We start from the raw sequence: 14,342 nt of genomic DNA, 5'->3' as shown, positions 1-14,342 counted from the left end.
GCGTATTTGACAGTATAAGCACACTAAGATGTGAAAGAGAACCTCAACATGATTGCACACATTTCTGAGTCTACCTCGTTTTGTATCGGTAACATACTTTAATCATCCATATTGGAGTTAACTGGCTTCATTTGCATAACCCATCATCACCCAAGCTCAGTAAGACCAATCTGATAAAATGATGAGTAAGTAGAAACAAGCTGGAGACAATTACCTTTACTAACATCTGCAATTACACGCCCTGGGCGTATTTTTCTATGCAGGCACAAAGATGGCATATTTATGGTGCCGCTGTGGAACACGTTTACATCATGGGTCCTTGGGGCCAAACCACCTCTCACCAGCTCTGCTCACATCTCTCCTACAGACCCAAAGGACAAAACAGTACTGCAGCAAAGCTGGAGAAGCATTAGCAATGACCATGCAACCTCACTGTTATCACAGAAATGGACTTTAGCAACACAACACGATACTTTGAACAAATCTGATGGGATAAACCTTTAATTTGTGTTTTAGAGAGAGATTGCATGCATTCATAAATTATCTCATTGTATGACATTCTTATATGGAAAAATCTGAATTAGATCACTTTGATATCTAATCAATATTAAATGGAGAGCAAATAGAGGGGCTATATATTAAAGAGGCTATATATTCAATAGCATATACATCACTTTTTATTGCCATGTATGAATAGCTTATAGAAAAAAAAAATCCCGTCTTCATGGTTGTCTAGGAATTTTTATGCAAATGAGAGAAATAGGAGAGCCTCTCTTCTGTTCAATGACACATGAAACCAATGCTTATACATTGGTCAGGGTAATGTAGACACAGCTATTCTATAACATACAAGGTGTCATACAAAGAAAAACATAACCATCTATACAGTCATAGTATCAAATATACTTTATTCAAATCGATTATGCAGACATATCCACATCACTATGATCAGATGATTTCTGCTGATTTCTCCTTGCAGTCATTTTTAATGTTTATTTTGTTATTAATAGAGGAAAGCGTACAGCACATATTTACATATTCATCTAAATGTCGCTCTCATCAGCGTGGATGGCATCTGGATATTGCCGGCTTCAGTTCACTTAACCGCCACAGATGTCACTATTAACAAGTGGTTCTGAATTTAGCCTATTTAATGCCAATAAAGCTCACGTGTCTCCTCAATGAACAATTAGGGCCCTATTTGAACAATCTGGGCACATAGTCTGAAACTCATGGCACAGGTGAATATAGGGTGTGTGCGGATACACCTTAAATTACACCTTAAAATTTACCTTAAAAATCGAATTGTGCTCGCACCATGGCGGATTTGCTATTACACAATTCAATTAACACAATTCAGTTTAGATAATTGAATTGTGTATAACAAAGTTTAACTATTTATTGTGCATTTTATATACTATCATGAAGTTGTATTTTGTAAATCAGCATTGTATAAGCCATCGGATCTTTAGTGCATTTCTGATGTGTTTCATTTTTGGACCTCAACAAATCTGAATACTAACATTTATTCCTTAAAAAAAGAAAATTGCATCATGCATTCTGATTTATAAGGCTCTTTCTCATAATTTTATAAAAAATCATGAGGGCCCTGTGGCAAGTTAGATAAATGTAATAGAGAAGAACTATTTAATACACAATTTTCTTTCTTTAAAGAGGTCTTTGCATCCCTGCCCAGCTCAATGTATCTTTTGACACCTTATAGAAGATGAAGGAATTACTAGTGCAAATCAGTTTTTTACCTAAAAAAAAATACAATACTAAATCAGTGAAACAGGGCAAACATGTCTTGACTGTACTTTTGTATTGTTTTCTTATTAGAATTGTTTACAAACTATCCTGCTAAAATATTGGGCCCAACTAAGGACGTGTGTGGTTTTTACCTTCAAAAACATCATAACTAATAAGTAATAGGCTATTTTCTACACTGGTTTTGAGGCTGTCTTCTGAACGCTTGGTTCTACATTTAAAAAATGGTTTACCGGTTCTTTTATGTCTTCACGTAATGTACCTACATTCAAACACATTCAAATAAAGTAATCTGTAATCATAAATTATAATAATAATAATAATAATAATCATCATCGTCATCATCCTCTTGGATAGGTTTCTTACATTTACGTTTTACAATTGATTCGAGAACTGCTGCAACCAGTTCTAACTTGACATCAACTTATTCAGAAATTATATAAACTGTTTCTGAAAACATCATGCATTATTTATATCTAAGCAAATACATTTTTAATCTGACAGTTTCACAATCCATTCATTGTGTTTTCAAACATTAAAAGAATACAGTGATAAGAAAGTAATCCTGTGATGAACGTTTCATGTTTTATTTTGTTACACTTTTTGTTAACTTTTTGGTGATAAAACACATTCTTTCAAAGTCCTGCTTGTGTTTCAGCAATGTTATATGTGTTCATGCTTCATTTTTTTTTTTTTTTTTTGTATTGCCTTATTTTTCATATATTTTACATTTATTCTACACTGCTATGTCCCTTTTTGTAAAAATGGTCTGATGGTTTCCAGGTTCTATGAAGCCGGTCCCTCTAAAATACGCAATGGGCTCAGATTGGTCAGTTGGCCCAGCTGTGTCCTGATTCGCTAACCGCCTAGTTTACATGTTTGTAGATCATTAATTTATCACGAGCTGTGGGCGGGGCGCCGCTATTACATGTTTTCAATACTGACAGCTGGATTTACAACACAAGATCATCCACTTCACCTGATATATGTTATGTGACATTATGTGAGAGAACAGGGTAGAAAATTATTGTGTTAGTTGATCGGTAAAGTTATCATGGGTTGTGGGCGTCCGGCCGCCATTATATGTTTAAACACTGACGGAGATGGAGCCTGCTGGATTTACAAACTAAGCTCATCCACTTCTCCTGATATGTGACATTTTTCTTATTGTGTAATGTAATTTGAAGTGTATGAAACCTAAAATAAACATTAAAAGACACTGAGCTCAAGTCAGTCTCTCACTCACTCAGTCTCTGGCTCACCGCCAGTCAACACGCTAAAGCAGATTTACATTTTTGAATTTGGCAGTTGATCACTGAATGTTCTATCATATGTGTGATTGTACGCTACAGGGACCAGCCTAGAATGGGAGCATACGTCAAAGGGTTAACAAACTGGTTTGCGGAGGCAAACAGAATTGTCATTTGTTTACTTCCTTGCTAAAAAACTACAATTAACAATGCAAACTATTGCAGGAAAACATACTGTAGATGAAAAATAAAGCATACTCACAGGTTATGGCCCGTAAACAGCTTCTGTTTTTAAAGTTGGAACTTCTCCATCTTTCAGGACAAGCCATTGTGCGAATCCTGTATTGAACTCCTCCGTGAAAATGTGCAGCACAGAGAGCGAGATTTCAATTTTTACCGTTGATCCCTAACTCCCCCGTCCCTAGGAAGGCTGAACAAAGTGGACTTACAATCCGGATGGAAATAACAGTGTTCTGTCGGCATTTATTTCTTTAAAAGCAAATTTCTCTCTTTGCTTTAAACTTTGAACATTGTCACTTTGCAGATGTTTATGCTCAAACAGAAACATTACACACAAGCTAACGTTAGAAAAGTAAAATTGTGTTTGACCACAATTGTTCTTCACGTGTTTTCGAAGGTTTGATAGTGTTTACAGTGTGCAATATAACATGAGTTCATGTTTCGCTTGTAAAAAAACACAATATTTTTCACACAATTTACTTATCTGTACAGCGCTGTTTTCTTTTTTTCCTTAAAACGGCCTGATGATTTAATTGTTCTATGAAGTCCCTCCTTCAGAAACACGTAACGAGTTCTGATTGGGCCAGCGCTTCCCATGTTGTGATTGGACAGTAGCTTAGCGCACTTTGCCTGGAAAGGTCCCGACCTCTTACCATAACAGGGAGATGCAAGCTGAATGCACTCTTCTCCACGTGTGAGAGCAACAACACCACGCCCCCTATTTTGCGTGTTCTTGTTGGCGGAGGGTTAGTCAACAAACGGTTCTAGTGACGTCATTCCTGAAGGAAGTGCAGCGGTGTAGTCCAAACCGGCCGTTCGCTGTAGGCTTTGAAAGGGAACTTCTGTTAAATAAAATATCTCGCTTGGCATTGAACTTTGAGCTTTATAATTTTACAGGTATTATTTATACTCTAACAGCAACATTTCACACTAACTAAAGTTTGAAAGATGGAATCGCGAAGAACAGGACCTTTAAGACACATGCATTTTGTCCCTCTGAACAGATGACACACATGTTCAGCACATCAGCTCATCAGTTCTTACTAATTGTAATTTTTGACAGCATCCTCCAGGAAGTGACATCATATGTTTGAAAGGGGAACCAATCAGTACATTCCATCTTGTTTGATATAATCACAGAAAACACTTTATAAATATAGCATTTTTAATGGTTTATAAGGTAACTCAGAGCAGGGATGACCAAATATGCTTGTGATTTGATTCTGTAATATTGCTGGATCTCTTGGCAAGCTCTGGTGAATGGGTAGGAGCCTCTAAGGTAGTTCTTTTGTCCATGGTGACATTAAGCCCAGAACATGAGTGGTACATGCTCTTCCCACTGAGCTCATCCTTTAGACCTGCCAGGATGTTGTGTTTCGCTTGTCATCTATCCTGACAGAATAAACAAGAGCAGTTTATTTTTGTAAAAGAGCATTATTTTTGCTTTACATATAGTACAATACAATCAGATAAGAACAATTTTCTCTTGCAAATGGAATAACAAGTTACATGTGTACCTGCAGAGAGGCGATAGATGAATGTTATTGCATGACTCAAACATTTCAAACAACTTTCAAACAATCTGAGAAACTCATTCCACTGTAATTCATTCAGTCCCACTGCATTATGCTGGAGAAGGTTATTTTTGAATTGAATTATGACTGGAGAAAGGATCTGAAGGTTTTACATTAAATATGACAGGACGCATTGCATGCAGATAATATTGTTTGAATTAAATCAATTTAAATAACACAAATTACTGCAAAAAAATGGTTAAAGTGGGTCGCACGTGGTTAAAATTATGCAGCAATTAAAACTGCTAAAATCCATTGGTAACACTTATTTATGGTCTAATTCTCACTATGAGTTTATTAGCACGCATATTAATATTATTGGCTGTTTCACATATTAATATATTAGTGCCTTATTCTGCATGACCATATTTTACATTCAATACCCAAACGTTTAGAAAATACTTTACTAACTATTGTTATTAAGTAATTACGGGTTCATTGAGGCAAAAGTCGTAGTTAATAATTAGTTTATAGTGAGAATGAAATCCTAAAGTGTGACTGATCCATTCTTATGCCATTTGTTGCATAGTTTGTTCATTTTCTGCATTTCTAAATATTTGCTATTAAGGGTTTGATTTGTTTACATCAAATGTGCAAGTAAATCAAATCAGTTGTATTTATATATCAGACCCAGGCCTAATTCTAATTCCAAGTTGTTGTTTTTTGGAGAAAATTATCACTACGGATAATCACATGGTGGCAAATGCTCTGGACACCCTCATTCATCATGCTCATTTAGTAAAGCATCTCGACTCATTTTTATGATTCTACTGCCGTCAACATCAGTCACCGGAAAAGATACAATCAATCATTCCTTTGAGAGCGAGTGATGGCCGTTTGACAGAGAAGGACCATTAGTCAGTCACTTTTTTGTTTACGCCACACAACGCCGCCTGCCAAGCTCTGGCCTCCATGAGCGCCACTTGTTTCAGTTGGAATAGCTGGATGTGGAATTTCAATCCATTAGTAGACTGGCTAGCCGGCCTTTACTGAAAGTGGCCGCCATCAGATGAATGTGCATTCATTAACACCAGCAGACATTTTCAGCAGCGGCTAAAATACAGTCTCGTGTTTCTGGCTCATCTGATAATTGCTACATGACTAAAGCATATCTTCTTCAACCATGAGGAAAATTTCCCTTTTTCAAATTTCAGATGATTTTGTTTTCATTCGTGCCTTCCCCCATCCCCATATTTTCTTCTTAAAAAAATAAACACAAATGCTTATGTTTGCATATAGTCCAGAACCATGCAATGCATGTGGAAAGTAATATATTTTAGTTATTTTATTTTATTTTATGGAAAACTTTGACTTTTCATTTTATAAAAAGCATTTTAGCAACTCCAAAGCAACTTTGTGTGAGATTATTCTCTAGGGAAAATTGTGAGAATCACAGGCATTTCTTCTTAGACTCTCCACACAATCGGAACAAAACAATTGAGATATCAAACAAGATCTCTTTTGTGATTTTTCTTTCCTCCGGGAAAGCTGCTCATTTAAGGAGAGGCTGGTTGACCAAATGTTGCACCAGATGGATTTTGTTAAGATTTTCATCTTTTTTTTTTTTTTTTTTTTGCAATAGAGAGTCAGTATGCTTTTGTAATCTGTTAAAGATTTATTGAGTGCTCACCTTAACAAAGATCTGAATATCTCTCAATTCAAAACAGTTTAACGTGAATCTGCCACAGTTGTTTTACATTGGCTTTTATAGGAATGACAGAAGTGTGGAAACGAAATGTAAAAGTTAATGCTCTATCGTGTTTGGAAATAACAAACCACCTAACCGATAGTGTTTACAAAAGCAAACATGGGATAAAATGCATTCGCTGAAGGAACCATGCCAGTTTAGTTTCATTGTTTTTTTCACAGGATTGGTACCCGAATGCTCTGCAGCACCAGGTGTTCTACCAAACAATACAAAAAATAAATAAATAATTAAATTAAAATAAAAATGCATTTAGAGGTGATTATGTAATGCAAATGTCAAATGTATTACTTTAAAAATCATGCAATATGGTTTTGAGGTCAAAGTAAGGTAACATGGGGGAAGATGACCTCCCCTTCACCTTAATTTGTCCTCCAGACCATAGATAGCACCAAATCTCATCTGAGCACTTTTGATGAATGGCTATACTATTTCTAGTTTTGTAATACTGTCTGGATATCAACGTTTGTAAGATTTGGCAACACAGTCTCAGGTGGCTAATTCGTACAAATTCATATGACCTCACTCATTCGAATTCCAGTTGCCCAATTTGTATGAATCCGTACCCATCACTGGGGTTTAGACAATGGTACATAATTTGATCTGAGCTATACTATCCTCTGGTTGAGACAACATGACTGTTCTTGACTAAAAATGGAAAAGGGGGGCCTGAAAATGCAAACTTGAAAACAGGTTTAAAAGTGCCAGACCATTATTGTCTCTGTGTAAATTACAAAAAGCATGTCACTGGCCTAATTTTGCATCTCGAGAATAGGGATGTATGACGTATTATGTTGAATAGAAAAGTTTAAAGACTATTTGCTAATAAGAGATTTTTGGACAAATACATGTTTTTAGACGTGTGGAGTCAGATAAAATTAGCCTATGGGGTAAGATGAATTACTTATTGTAATTAATGGGGTTATTATTTAATATTTCCATGAATTATATGTACATATGGGCAATTAAATATGTAAATATTAATATCCGTGTAGATAAGTCACAGAATAATTGTACCTTTCAGACATGTCTGTCTTCAGTTAATCAATTATTCAACTAATTGTCAAAATTACAATTTAAATCGAAAAGTGGATTTACTACGTTACATTAATTACACTTTTAAAAATATGAATACGAATTATATAAAAAGTTTATCCAGCTAGGCGCCATTTTACCCTTAATATTTTACATTTTGTAAACTGTTTTACATTTTGTCTGTAACAACTGAATTAATAATATTATTATTATTATTATTATTATTATTATTATTATTATTATTATTAAATTATTATTTTTAAATTATTATTATTTCCTATAATTACACATTGGCATCAACATCCTGCACATGTTAAACTATTATCTAAATATTTGACTATTTAAAAGTAATTTCACATTGTTCTTAAGGGGGACATCTTCTTGGTGCAAGGTATTAAGCTAAAATAATCTTTAAATAATCTATTTTCTGTCCCTGACTGAATTTGTATGTATATTTGGAGTTTTGAAAAGAAAAAGAAAATGTTGGAGGCACATTTGCAATGAGCCAGGCTTCCATAATAAATAAATATGTTGGTAAAATAAATCACAAGCATCTCCTGATACTCATGTGAACAGCTACAGTTAGTGGCAAATGAGATCCATCGGTCATGCTTGAATGTACATTCTGTAGTGCAAAAAGGAAGTGCAAAGACCTTCAGTAAGAAGCAAGGTAATTAAATGGACCAAAAACAAGTATGAATCAATCCTCGCCTCGACCAAGAAGCCCTCGGGGATTGGCGCTAAGCTTTGTTCTGTCTGTGAAGTGCTGTAGAGGTGGAATAATGACCGTGGCTATAACAAACACTGCCTGCATGGACCCTTGATGGATCACGTGAAAGTACCTTTAATGCCAACTTTCTAATCCTCTTCTTCTTCATATATTTTTTATTTACTTAATTATTCTCTTATCCTTCAGTGTCTAATCAGCATCAACTTTGGCATAGACTGTGTTTTGGGGTCATGAAGTTGCTTTCATACAACTTTGCTTGACTTTACCGTGGCCATAGGTGTATAAAATCAAGCACCAGGCATGCAGACACATCTACAAACATTTGTGAAAGAATTGGTCGCTCTCAGGAGCCCAGGTTGTCGATTGTGCAATAAGTCCATATATAAGGCCAACTGTTAGTGGTATTATAGCAAAGTGGATGCAATTCGGTACAACATAACCTCAGCCACTATGGGTTAGGCCACATTAAATCACAGAGCGGGGTCAGCGCATGTGTAACGTTTGGTGAAGGGGGGATTATGGTGTTAGGTTGCTTTTAGGGGTTGGGCTTGTCCCTGTTAGTTCCAGTGAAATTAACTCTTAATGCTTCAGCATACCAAGACATGTTGGATAATTTCATGCACCCAACATTGTGGGAACACTTTGGTATGTCCCCTTCGTGTTCCAAAATCACGCAAGGTCTATAAAGACATGGACGAGCAAGTTCGGTGTGGATGAACTTGACTGGCCTGCACAGAGTCCTGACCTCAGCCCAATAGAACACCTTTGGGATGAGTTAGAGCGGAGACGGTAAGCCAGTGAGTAGCTTTTCTTTATAAAGCAGCAGCTCCAATTTTGCAGATCCGTGTGAACAGGGATCATTTTGACAACACTGTCGTCTGTATGAGAAAAACGCAAAGGAAAAACTTCCATTTTTAGTATACCTTTGTAGTGTAAACATACCCAGAGTATACCAGTCAAAACAAAAAAAGACTTGGTTTACCAAGACAAACTTAGCCTGAAGGAACTTTATAAGGCATTTTAAAGATGTATGGATGTCATGATAAAATACATAAACTTGTTGAATAGTACCTATGATAATAACTTGATAATTTTGCTAGCACTGGGTCTTGGCAACATATGTGATGCCAAGTATTGATCATATAGGCTTACTGAGGAGACCTGTGTTTATAAATTGTAAAATATGTTAGGTTTCCATCAGACAGCAATAAAAAAGTGAACATTCTCAAACATTCAAAAGAAATAAAACTGTACGATGATACAGAAGAAAAAAAAAAGAAAAAACACAACTCAACTTTGGTCTATTTAACAGTCTATGAATGATCTTTACAAAATTAAAAGTTATCATGTCATTTAAAACAAAGGCTGTTACTGTTTTCAAAATGTTAAAGTATCTATAATTACTCCAGCAGCAAGAAGTGACAGTTATGTAACATTCTCACAGTCGGGAACACACAGATACGATGGAGACAGACACAGATTGACCAAGAATTATGCAAGCTATGCCACGAAAATCAGGCCATAGCGCTATATCTGTCTGCAAACATGTGACCTTGCTTCTGCAATCAACTATGATGTATGTGCAATTAGGTCAGTTCTTGTCTTGACCAGGACCACACCCCTAAATGCATTGACACAACTGCCATGTGATTGGTTGATTAGATAATTACATTAATGAGAAATTGAACAGGTGTTCCTAATCCTTTAGGTGTGTATATATTGTTCTTCTTTAATTGAACAAAAATATGTTGTAACGTCAAAAATGAATTAAGCTTTAATTGAGGTTCAACTTTATTTTAAGGTGCCATTTTTCCAGTGCAGTTATACTGAATAATATTGATTATGTACTTACTATAGGGTTATGGTAGGATTAGGGTTTTGTTGATGGTAATAATGCATAATTTACTGTTATTGTTAAGTACATGGAACTTATGCAACAAGGACAGCAGCCTAATATTCCTGCTGACAAACTATGAAATGAAAAAAACATTTTTCTGAATCTGAATTTTCTCCAGTGTCTCATTGTCATTTAAAACACATATTCCAACAAACAAAGCTCACCATTGCTCACTTGATGTGATTCATCCTCACCTTTTATCATATATATTTGATACTATTAGTCCTAGTTTATTGTCAATAATAAATAGTAGTTCAGGCAGTGGAATAGTCACATGATATTTTAAACATTGCCATTGTACAGCCATTGCTCAAAATGTCAATCATTGATCCTACAGGGCCCACAGGGCTCGATCATGGGTCCTGTTTTATTTTCTCAATATAATGCTCCCTTCCTATACTATATTTAGCCACCATAATGTATCTTCTTATTTCTACGCTGATAATACTCAGTGTTATGTTTCTCTTTGCCCAAAGGATGATTGTACTTTGCAGTGTTTGTTTGATTGTTTGAGGGATGTTAAACAGTGGATGACTGCCAACTTATTTCAGTTAAATGACTCCAAGACGGAAGTCTTCATTTTTGGCTCCTTTGCTTCTACAGGGGTTATCGGAAGTAAATCGGAACCTCTAGCTGACAAACTCTGCACTCGCGTTAAGTCTCGGTGTCCCTTTTGACTCTTATATGACTTTTGACAAACAGATCCGTGGTGTGGTCAGTCGTTGTTTTTATCGGATATTCTTTTCAAGAATATTGCTATATTGAATATTGCTCAGAATGAACAATATACCGGTGCAGAACAACACGAGAATGAGTGAAAAAAACAATTTAGATTTTTGCCTGAAGCATTCCTTTAAGATTTGGATTTGAGCTGGGGAAGTTGGTCACGGATTGGCGTAAAAGCAAATTATTCGGGGAAGGCTGGTGCTCAATGTCCTTTAAACTTGATCTGAAGGCCTCCCTAAGTCCTAGAAGCTGACGGCACGATTTGAGCGGATGCAAGTCTGCGATCAGCTAAACAGGGTGAGTTCAGCGCTGTAGCTGTGATTGGCAGGATTATGGTGAGGCGTCTGCGAAGCATCCATGTTGACAGACAAGCGGAGGAAGGACTTTAGTGCTTAGTGCGCTGAGGTTCAAGAAGGGAAAAAAACATGACTGTCGGGCTTCAGAGAAGGCCTGGAGATCAGAGGCACTCTAAATGAGTATAATTATCCATTTCTGTTTCCCCACATTCCCAGAAGGCCATTACGAAGACAGTACATGAACCTGAGACCCTTCTGAAAACATTTTGAAAACGTGAGATGGTTGTAAAGAGCTGTTAAAATGGCCAGCGTACATTTGGTGCCATTTTTGAATTGTAATGCTTGAAAAGCCCATCTTCTGTTTGTGCTTTAATGCTGGTAGTAAACACTTTCATTAAAGCATATTGAACAAATGAATAGTATGATTCTCAATTGATGCTCAATTTATTAAATTTAGAGACCCCGTTCACTTTTTTGACTTCTAATTTACTAATTCAATATTCCTTCACCTGGGTGTTCCTGGAGGAAATTGAAATCATTAGTTCAAGGTAATTGCTCATGAATTTTAAAATCAGCAAATTAAATGCTGCAGGAAGATTGAAAGCAAACATTTTATAGAACATTGTGTGCAGCATCATGTTATCTTATGTTATCAGACGACATTAGCAGCATCATTCAAGAATTTCTTTTTAATGCTTTACATTAGTTAGCATTATAATTAACAATACAATTAAATCTAAAGAATGTATTATCTTAGCTAATATTTACATTTACTAATACAGTAATTCAATCAAGTTGTATATGTTAATATTATTTAATTGACCTGAGCTGTACACAAACACATTTGTATTTGTATTAACTAATTAATAGATATTAATAAATGATATAACATAAACTAATGTTAAGTAAAGTGTTACTGTCTTTATTCATTTATGTCCATCCATCCATCCATCCATCCATCCCTCTCTGTCTTTTATCAGTCTGTTTGTCATCCATCCATCCATCCATCCATCCATCCATCCATCCATCCATCCGTTAGTAGTTTGTGATTTACAGGAACTATTAAATCTATACGAGAGGAAATGCAACAGAAACAGAATAATAGGAAGGCTCATGAATTTAAACAATGTGATTATCCCATTGAAGAAAAAAGCACATCTCTGTAAAGCATCACAGATTGTGAACAGTAAATGGAGGTCTACAGATAACAGCACCGATACACAAGGGAGAAAAAATAGGACACAATGTACTGTATTAATAAGGAATTTTCCATATTGATTTTCACAAGCATTTTACCAGAGCTTTACATTATGCATTGCATTGTGCTGTGTTTTAAGAAAATGTGTTTAAACATAATTGAAAACTCAGCATTATCTGTTTAAATCGTTTCTTTCTTACTGAGCCAGGGAGGGGTTGAGGTTGGGGAAGAATAACTTCCTTCCCGTTTCCGTTTGCACAAGCTCAAGACACGGCAAACATATTTATCGATGATATATCTTTTCCATTGTCTTCCCTGCAGTATTTTCATTAAGACAACATCAGTCTCACACGAGACGGAAATTACAGTGTCTCTTCACCAGCACTTCATTAGACATGCTATCTCATGCACCCTGTTTGTTTTTGAGAGCCTCAATTTGGATCGACATGTATAGCTCCTCGCTGTGCTTTCTGCTAGAGACAGCAATACCCGGGCAGGACGAAACTACCGGAAGAACAAAATAATACAGGATACATATTAAAGCAAATAAAGCATTAATTAAAATAGAAACTAAACCATTTGAACATTGCAAAAGAAAAGAAGAAGAAAAAAAAAGAAAAAGGAAAAAAAAACAGCTCTTTAACTGCCATCAGAAACAATCTCCGTATAACAGGCATGAGTCATGCATGAAATCACATTGTTGAGTATGGAGATTATGTTTCAATCCAGCCTGATATGTGCTCATAACAGTGTGTGTTTTTCTGAACATATCTGTGCTGAATATGAAATTGAAGCCAGAAGCAATTTTTAGATCAACCTATAATCCTCCAGAAAAGACAATGCATCAATCTTGCACTTCAGAAAGAATCTAGAAATAAACGCAATGAAGAAAAAAGAAAGAAAGAAAAAAACACATGCTAATGTATCAATTACATATCGGAGCAGGAATGCATACAGAGAAACAAACAAACAAAAAAAAAACACATTTTAAAGCACATTGTGTACCACATTTCCACATTTTGGCAGCTGGCTCATTGCTGATATGCAGCTCTTTTTTAACTTTTTAAAGTGATTGTGTTGTAATCTCAAGTTTTAGAGTGACACACAACTACTAATAAATTAAAACACACATAATTCATCAGAATCATTGTTAACATTTACTGATTTTTTTTTTCCTTCCAAAAAATGATTTAAGATCCTGGAGGATGATGATTTTTTTTTTTTTTTTTTTTTTACAAATGTAATTAACAATTCAATTTGTTAATTTGTGTTTTGCTTTAACCATTTTGTTTAAAGGAAACATAAAATAGGATATTTCTTAAGTGTGCAGGAACATGACAAAATAATACCACAATACCACACATGGGTATTTAATTGTGATATTCTGACAATCTGACAACTGGTATGATTGCTGTGATCTTTTTAAAATAGCGGGTGTAATACTTTCTTTCAACATGATTTTTTTTTTTTTTTTTTTTTTCAGCATAAAGTATGATGAGGGCATGAAAAGGTACTGCATGGGAGAAATGACCCAGTTGTTTGCACTCCAGCCGCCCTCAATTACTGATCAAATACAAATCGAATGGGACAAAGCAGTCAGATCCTTCCAGTTTGTCCTTTTACATTTATAGTCATGCATTGGGAGCTTTTCTTCAAAGTGACTTAAAGTGCATGAGTTCCCCGGGAAGAAACTCAAGACCTGAGTGTCGCATGCACCAATCTGCTTCAAATAGCAGATATAAGTTCAGCAAACCAATACTTTACAATGACGTCAGAAAACATGTTTACATATTTTTTCCTGGCAACTTCACCCAATGTGACTTTGGCTATTGTGTGACTGTGATGTAAGGCCTTTTGTTAAACGGCTTGAGACACTCAAAGAGTGATACATCAACCTGTTGTATTTTTATTTAAATTTCTTTGG

This window comes from Pseudorasbora parva, chromosome 4 (genome assembly GCF_024679245.1).
Source record: "Pseudorasbora parva isolate DD20220531a chromosome 4, ASM2467924v1, whole genome shotgun sequence".
Lineage (NCBI taxonomy): Eukaryota > Metazoa > Chordata > Actinopteri > Cypriniformes > Gobionidae > Pseudorasbora > Pseudorasbora parva.
Note: the sequence above shows the minus strand (reverse complement) of the source record.